This window comes from Metopolophium dirhodum, chromosome 5 (genome assembly GCF_019925205.1).
Source record: "Metopolophium dirhodum isolate CAU chromosome 5, ASM1992520v1, whole genome shotgun sequence".
Classification (NCBI taxonomy): Eukaryota; Metazoa; Arthropoda; class Insecta; order Hemiptera; family Aphididae; genus Metopolophium; species Metopolophium dirhodum.
Genome location: NC_083564.1, coordinates 15420495 through 15430609, shown reverse-complemented (window position 1 = coordinate 15430609; position 10115 = coordinate 15420495).

The window sequence follows — 10115 nt, the reverse complement described above, 5'->3', positions numbered from 1 at the left end:
CTTTATTTTTCCTTGTTAGAATTACCCGACGTTGGTTTTTGTAACAAAAAAAAAATTTTTTAAACAATGAACGCTTCAAAATCGTTTTACACCCAAATAAGTTTCGTCGGGAGTACGTAACCTAGCTTGGTTTTCTGAGGTAAAAATGTAAAACAATCACCATGGCGTGTTATAATTAACTAATGTTCAATCGTCTCTCCGGAGTTTACTGATCTCACTCAAAATGAACTTTTTATAGAATTGCGATTTAAGTTTTTTTTATTGTGAACTACCCGTCGATTATTTTTAAAGCTAATTTTGAAGACATCTTGTTTTTTTCAGACCGGCGAGTGTACCCACAACATAATATATTACTATTATGACGCTAAACGAATTAGTTTGAGTAGAGTAGACATGTGCGCAACTATTATATATTTTGTACATTGACTATTAAATATAAATAATTTAACTGTCAATTGAGACTGTCAGAATATTTATACGATGGAATCGATTTCATTATTTTAAAACATAATCGTTCATAAAAAAAAGAAATAACATAACAAAATTAATGTTAATACGAAAAAATCAAATATAAGATATTTCATTAATTCCATATGCAAATGGCTTTAGGATTGTATTTTATTTTAAATTAGCTTTTTTCTAGTGAGTAGTGGTTCTATAAAGATTTAGAACTCTGCGAACATATACCTATACATTTTAGTGTTATTGGACATAAGATAAATTACAAAATGCATAATTTAATTATGATTGTTGTAATATTATTAGCTTTTTAATAAACCGCCTATATTTATTGAAATGGTATGAATTATTATTTTTCACGGCTATTAATGGTTTTTTTTCAAATTGTAAACGTTGATAATAATACCATAGTTAAATGTATATACCATTTTATATTTTTGACTATCGCTGGTTTAGTACGAGTAGTCTAAAATGGTACCATATATATTATAGATATTAGATACAAACATCATAAGCCGTAAATAAATAACCAACATACGACCAAATCCTCGAGGAAAGATAAAGATGTTTATGACAATGGATATACACAAAGGGGAGAGACAACTTTACAGTCACGCCGTATTAGTATATCCTTATTGTTATAGTATCCTTGACGGCCAAATATGATTATGACCGACTTGTGGGGGGTTAAATGTGTTACAAAAGATTTAGATAACTTGGTAACAAATATGACATTTAATGAATATGAATGAGCTCAACAATAATCCAAGTATATTTTCATACAATATTATATATTTATACAATACTTATTTTTAATATAACTTGGTTTTTATTTTAACATTCATCCTTAAACATATACGAAATGTAATTATAATTGGTTGCATTAAACATTAGTATAAAACTATAAACTAAAAAATGTAATGTCACATGTGAATCTCTTAAAGAAAGCCACCTGGTTGTGGCACTTTGTATATAAATACATATAACTAAAAAAAAAACTAATTCTAATATAATTTTTAAATAAAACATAAGAAATAATAATTATATACTACCTATAATTATACTTTATAATTGAATTTACACTAAAAAAAATTGTCTAGTCGATGTATACAATTACCTACTACCATTCATTCTAACGATACAAATCACAATGATAAGCATGACATAATATATTAATATGTATAATAAACAATAATTGTATGTACCTATATTATAGGACCTATACTCTTACTCAATAGCTTTACGTGGAGAGTGATTGAATTGAACAAATTAATCACATCTATTGTACATTTTTATGTTGCGTGTATGTTATAATATACCTACTTTATAAAAGAGAAAAGATTCATAATAAGACTTAATATAATTATACTATGGGCATGTCAAAATTAATCGGTACGACCAATGATATGTAAGATCGTATTTTTTAATTCCCATTCAACTTCTATTGTTTCTGTGCCGACGACATGGTTTCAAAGGTAATTTGTGACAGGTACAAAGGGTTTTCATACATAATGCAACATATTATTTAAATAAAATGTTACACAGATAATAATCATTAATTTACACATGGAATCCGTATATTCTTAATACCGACATCGTATAATAATCAAATTTGAGTAGGTATAACACAGACATTTTTATTTTTTATCGTCGGTGAACAAAATAATGTTGTAACTATAAATTATAATAAAAGAAAGCAATTTGATATGATTGTTATGAAATCTTTCAATTAAATGTCTATAAATTAATCGAGTCAACCAAATACCCACAAAGGTTGTTATTTAAAATGTTATATCTAAAAATGAATTTCATAAGTATTTAACCACCGTAAGTACCTATTAGCAGTGGTGTATCTGTTTAGGGTTGGTGGAGAAAGAGGAGAAGGATTTAAATTGATAATTATTTAAATTTTTACGCGTTTGAAATTTCATAATTGCCACGTTCAAAAAAAAATTTCATGGAAAATGGTTATATCAAAATACGGAATATTTAAGGTATGTATAACGACATTGTTTGTAAGTATTTTTTTTGTCTTAAACGATAGCTCAATTGTCTAACGTGTGCCTGTCTACAATTATTATTTGATATTTTACAGAAAAAATGTAAGCACACAAATCATTAAACCGGAAATATTAACCAACTCATGTAAATATTCGCAAAAAATGAATTCATTACACAATAAAAAATTGAAAAGGGCAGCTCCATTTTTATTTTTAAATACAGTTCTATTATCGTTGTTGTTGCTGTTGTTCGGTCAATAAACATTCCGAGCCCGGTACATTTTTTATTCGATTAGTACCTACGCACCGTTTTATGCAACGCACAATTTCGTACCGGCTTCAATTTTAGTACAATACGATGTAAGAGGACGAAGGCTATAATACTCTCGTCAGCAACCGCTAACCGCACATACCTGACACACCTCATCGTGTGTGTGCACCACATGTCACAATATTGTAGGTATTTGTGCTTTATATTATTATTATGTGCTACCTACCTACCGAAATGTCGCACACTGCGCCAACAGCACTGCACGCCGTTAAACAACACAATATTCATATTTATAAATGATTATATTATTATTATATAGATTTTATTATTTCAGTAAATCCGAATAAACTAAAAACCAATATAATAATATTGAAACGTAATAATAGATATTATATATATTTAAATGCATTATGCACGTCTTGTATCAATCGCATAACGTAGGTACCTAGATATTACTACGACGATGTGAGAATACCATCTCGGGAATCTGTAAAAACATTACTGTTTAATGAATTATAATATTATTATTAACGTGATGCTGACTGGCCCACACTTCCCATTATGGTGTATTGTGTATGGCGTGGTAGTATAACAATAAAATATTCATTATTTGAGTTGTCTATATATGTCTATCTCTATAATAATATTGTGGAATTGAATATTGGAACGTCCGAATTGCATTCTAAAATATATTCCAAAAACGTTATAAATATTATAATATTATGTTTAATACTTTAATCTTTTATCTAAATCACTCAAGCAGTGAATTTTTACACTGTTTAATATATTTTAGAATTAATAATTATCTTGATTTATTTTTTTGTATATTAAAATAAAAATAATAATATATTTTATCTTAATCCACTGAATGCCATAACTATTCAGTGAATGTATATATATATATATTTATAATTATGTCACAGCAAGAACCATTATTTTGATATTTTAAATAAATAAATGCGATAGTGAAATGATGGTAAGTAATCATTTTCTGAGAACATGGTCATTTCCAAATGTTGTCGGGGATGTAACTAGAAATCATCTGCATTTTCCTCCTTAACAGACAGCCACCGTATTCCGAAAACCTTAAAATTGTGTGAAAATTGTAATTCAACTACAATGTCGTCTACATTATAAGAATAAAATATATTAGTTTGTTCTTGTTTTTGCAATCTTTGATGAATTCTGAATTCTGATTATTGATAACCTACTGGCTACTATAACCATATTTGCCAATTATATTATGTATCTTGTATTTATTCAAAACATAAAATATCATTTTTTACTTCGATGAAGTATATCTATTATAATTTGCAGCACATCTTTAATACATTATATATTATATTATAAAAAAAATTTACAATTCGAGATTATAGTTTTATTATTTTGAAAAAGACTGTGATAGTAATAACGATCAATACCAAACACACAAATTAAGAGGGTAGCTGTACTTATGTGGAATCATTTGGGCTCGTATATAGGAAAAACGTTTACAGAAAACGTTAATAGATTATCATCATAGCCAATATTATTTGTGTCATGAATCTTAAACCTTAATCATCTGTAAGACCTATACGCGTATAAAGTAGCTGTTCGATAAATCAATTTGCAATTCCTTCAGCCCCTTAAAAATATACTACCATTTTTTAGTTGTGTGGGATCGAAGGTATTGGCTCACATTAGTATTAAAAATGATAGCCCCCCACCATTGTAATTTTAATGGATTTCCATAAATGCGCTGATCCTTGTACCTAGGCATAAGGTGTCACTTCGTTATACGTTGTTCAAAAGCGAAAAAAAGTATGCTTAGGTCGTGTAACGGCGCCACTGGGATAACGCGTGTTAGGGGTGTGGTTTTCATGTAAGTATCCTCAAGTGGTGGCTATAATTGCAGAATTTTTATCGCTGTTTTTATCGAAAACAACATTTTTTTTATTGCATTGCAACTGTGTTATGTTTTTTTTTGTTATGCTGTATAATATTTTATTCATGAAAACAAAAGTATAATGCTTTGGAAGTACAATAGGTACCTACCTAATGGAATTTTGTTCCCAAAATGTTCTGATAATTTTAAATAAATCAAAGGAGTAATAATATGTTCTATCAAGGCGTCGAAATAATATTATTGTATTGAAACATAATATATTAATATTAACTTTAATTAATAATTATTTTGATCATTTTAAGTATAAGAGTTTTTAAACTTATTTTTCATTAAATTCAAATATGTATTATACCACCAAATTGAAAGAATTTAAACTCTCTTGCTTTTTTAAATAATTGGATTTTTTTTTCAATATCATAAATTAGACCCCTGGACACAAGAGACAAATACAATTGAATTTCATATTTTTTACACAAAATAATATAATACTATATGATGAAACAATAGTAGGTATATATTAGAAGAAAAAAACTAAACTTTTTATTAACCAGTGATCTGGGGAGAGTGTACGAGTATATATGACCACTGGATGGAAAAATCTAAAAATAGTTATATATTTAAGCCTTAAGGCCTAAAGTGTAATAGACACATTGTCAGCTGCTGCGCGGGTTGTGCAGTGCTGACAGAATACCTATATAATTATTGTAAGTCGTATTTCTGAACTAGGGCACGAGAATCTTGTGATTTCATCGTAACTTCTGTCCCTACACATTATTATATATTATAACACGTACATTATCATTACGTGTATTATATTATATACGTATCATTCTGAACATTGTTAGTGATAAATTCTTAACTATACTTGCACTTTACAGGTATTATGTCACCGTTTAATACTTTTTAACTGTATAACGTCTTAGTGTGTTACTCAGTGATAACTCATCAAGACATCGAATTATTACTAATAATACATTAAATATAAACCATCAATTATTATTTTCAATGGCTACTAGCTGTCGACAATATTGTTTTATTTTCTATTATTTAAGTATAGTTATTTTGATTCAATTAAATCAAACACAAATTTTTATAATATGAGGTATCTTATTATAGAGCGCAATACCTAATTGTCAAGTATATATTATCAATATAGGCACAATGTATCTAAATAATGCATTAATATTTTGTCATTTTAAAGAAATATGAGTATCAATTATAAATTTTGAATTATAATTATAATGCCTATAATATAGCACATTTGCCTCGCATTCGAGAATTAACTTACTAGTGAAACATTTTTTGACGGGAGCTGTTTGGGTTCCACCGATTATAAATTATATTAGTATGTAAAACGTAAAACTGCGGTCTCGCGTTCATTAAATATTCCATAACGGTTGTTGATAAGATGCTATCCAATTTGTATTCTTCATACAATCATAACGCTTATCAGTTATCAATAATTAAGTTCAAAGATTATCACGAACACAGTAACATATTAAATCAGTATGTACACAAATGTAATTTTTGACTTTCATGAAAATAAAATATTCACTATGCGTCATAATATAATGGTGTATAATATTGTATGAGTTAAACACTAAAACATTCTTATTGTTTGTGATTACAAAAATATATTTGACCACAATCATTAACCATGATAAACCTAATAAAAAAAATTGTTTTATATTACCCAACCAAACTTGAAAAGTTGAAACTAATATAAGTGCCTAAATTTATAGTTGATATTTGTATTAAATCAAAATCAGAAAACAACTATTCAAGAATACTTATAATTATAAAGTCATAAATTATAATGTAATATTGTTCTTTTATACGCATACGTTTCAATCAAGATAATATAAGATTATAATTTATAGTAAATAAATTTAACTTCATATTTTTTTAACGTATAGGTACCCTGGCACCCATACATAATATCAACTTATTTAACGTAAGCAAATGCATGGTAAATATGGTCATAACAATTAAAGGGCATTAAATATAATATTTTGTATTAATACTTAATATACAAATAAATTCTTACAGTTGTACAGTAAATAGATGTATACAACATATTTTCCATTAAATTCAGTTTTAAAAAGTACCTACCTGATAGATCATGAGAACATTTTAATCCTAGAATTAATCAAATAATTGTGGTTAAACAAAGTTCATTATTTTTATAAACTAAAACTTTAGGGCCTCGGGAGATGATCAAAGCAAAAAAATTAATACATTTATCTTAGATGGAATAATCGCGTGCTTAACACTGATAAATTAATAGTTAGACCTTAGACAGCACATCGATCATAATAAATGTGTGTAAACGATAATATGCTTTCCTCACAAAATATGTAACACGTATTTCGTAAAGTGACTTAGCATAAAAACATTCAATGGATATTTTATATTATTTATTGAGTGTGTTTCTCGAACCTCCTCGTCAATTTATTATTTCTATTCAAACTATTGAATTAATGTAATGATACTATGGCATGACTGCAGTCTATAATTAAACTTAATTTTTTTAAGTATCTCATTTTATCTATTTGATTAAGGTGTTAACAAAAAATATAAGTATAACTACCCAAAAATAATATAATAAATAATAATATAACCCAGACTGTATAATGTCATGAACAATCATGATGTTATATGAGGTTGTTTTAATAAGATGTTATTTAATTAATTGTATCCAACAAAGACTACAAAATTATGCAATGTCAAAAGTTAATAGTAGGTAGTCTTTTAAGTTTATAATCTATAAATATAAAATAAGGACAACGTGAATTTTTATGTGTGTCCACACTTTTAAGAACTGTTAAAATGCTTAAATTTTTAACTTCAATATCTTTTATGGTAGGAAAGTGAATCTTAATGGTACTATACAACAGACATTTGACATTTTCTAATTATTTTTGTTTTTAATTTTTTTTTAATATGTTGATAAAAATGTTTAGACTTATTAGGTAATAAACGTAAGGCTTGAATAATAATAAATACATAGATTAATAATCCTCAGTAGGACTTAAGTAAGTAATATTTCATTAACTTATACTTCCTACCTAGTGGCTAGATAAACCCAATAGCCAATAACCATTTATTTTACTTAAAAAAACTACAATGTTATTTAAATTAATCATCGAAATTTTAATAAAACAGTTAGACAACAAGACGTATAGTGTATAATTTTACTTTACTATTCTGTTGCAAGTTGACCTCATTATTTCAAAATTTAAATAATATGTATAACATGACAATAATTATAATTTGAGTGTAACCATTTATATACATTCAATTTTACAAAATATTGTATTACAATTTAAAATATGTAATACTTAAAAAGTTAAAACTAATTTTACTATAGGTATTAACATAATATGATTTAATTAATTGTATCCAACAAAGACGATAAAATTATGCAATGTCAACAGTATTAATGATCGTTTATCTATCCATTGTATAATTTTGAGTACAAACTGTGATTAACGTTTCTTGGAGAACTTGTGTGTTAGAACGATATTTTGACAAACCAATATCTACTCTAAATTTGTAGTAAGTAGTCCAAAATACTTACAAAGAATAAATTGGCCAAAGATAACAGGAAAAAAATATATATCATGGTAAGTACAATATTGTTAAGTGTTAAACACGTCTTTTAATAAACATACCTACTATTTTATTGTTACTTGAATTTATTACTTTAAATGTAGATATTACTAATCTAAATTATTTACAGTTTATATCCACATAAATTGTGGTAGCATTGGTTCTAAACCTATTGTTATATCATTAAAATTACGTGTTGGTAATAAATTATAATAATATAACACAACATCGGTATAATTATATGTATATTGTATATTTTCATATAATACAATCATAATATTATTTTTATGTATTGAAATAAATAATACCTTTATTTTTTAAAAACGTTTAAAATAATAATTGGCTGCGTGTGAGAAATCATCGAATCTCGAAATTGGACAGAAATAGGACGGCTTCTGTAGTAACATCAGAGTTAAATGCAGTTTTGTCAGTGAACTAACCATCTAGTGAACGCACTGCAGTATATTACTGCTGTAAGGCCATTATTGCATTTTTTTCACAAAATAACATACAGTTTCCATGACAAGAGAATTTTGAAATGCAGACGCATACACATATATCATTGGTTTATTAGGCAAAAAAATTAAATTAATTGTTTCACCTAAAAGAGACCGCCCAAATTCGCAGGCGCAATTATTAATAAAAACAGAAATATCAACCGACGTTTAATTGCAGTTTAATTAGCCGTATCTCAAGTGCTGTTGCCGACCACCATGAAAGGAATCCCATTAAGGCATTAAACATCTCTCCAGCATGTCGCGAAAATGATTGCCACCGGCTGTTAAATTGCCTTTCCTTTTCGTCCAATCGTTTAACCTCCAAAGCTATACACACCAAAACAGTAGCGCCGCCATAGACAACCTATTGATAGCGTATATGATATGACAATTTATTGTTTGGCGCACAATGACGTATCCAAGTGAAATCGCACTGGTTTCCCTATAACGACACGGTCGCTTTACTATTATAAGCATTGTCATCAACAAATCGCTGAGGGCTGATGCTCAATATCGGTTGGATTGTAAACCGATCAACGAATGCAACTGCACTGTTTACAATATATTATATTATGTTTTCAACTGGCATCATCGCTCGTGTGATTGTATAACAGTACTGTTTGTTAGACAGCACCTTGTGAATACATGCGTGACTATATCCTTGGTGTTATTGAATTAGAATAAAATATGTATTATAATATTATGATTTATTGATTAATGCTCAACTGCCTCAACAACTGTACCCAGTCCACTGTATTATTATAAGAGAACGGAGGATACCTACGCAATATTGTGCCGCGTATTATGCGACTGCTGCAACTTTGCATTTGAAAAACACTACGAAAATAGGCCGAACGAATCGGTGACGGATTATTGTCAAAATATATTTTAAAAGCCCAGGCCCCGTCCAGCCTATTTTCTAAATGTTCTATTTGGTAAATAAAAAGTTAAGCTAGATTGCTAGGTATGTAGTGAGGTAATACTTTTACAATGTTATTTCAAGTACAAGTCTTACAATACTATCACGATTGTTACAATATTTCATTTACATTTTTAATTCGCTTAATATGGCATATCATTTTTGATTGTAGTTTTTGAAATTTATCAAAACAGTAAATACAGTTACCGACTTAATAGGTACATGTAATTGTATGAATATCAATACATGTTTAAAATTAGTCATATCTTATTTATTATAGGTAACCATTATTCACTATTTATTGTTAATGACTACCATTAGGTATAGTACAAAATAATGCAAAAAAAATTCAATACAATGACAAATATTTTCATAGTACATATAGAGATGCATACCAATTACCATGTCTCTAATGCAATAAAAAAATTATTCAAACATTCCAAAATATATGTAATGAGCTATGAGCAAATAC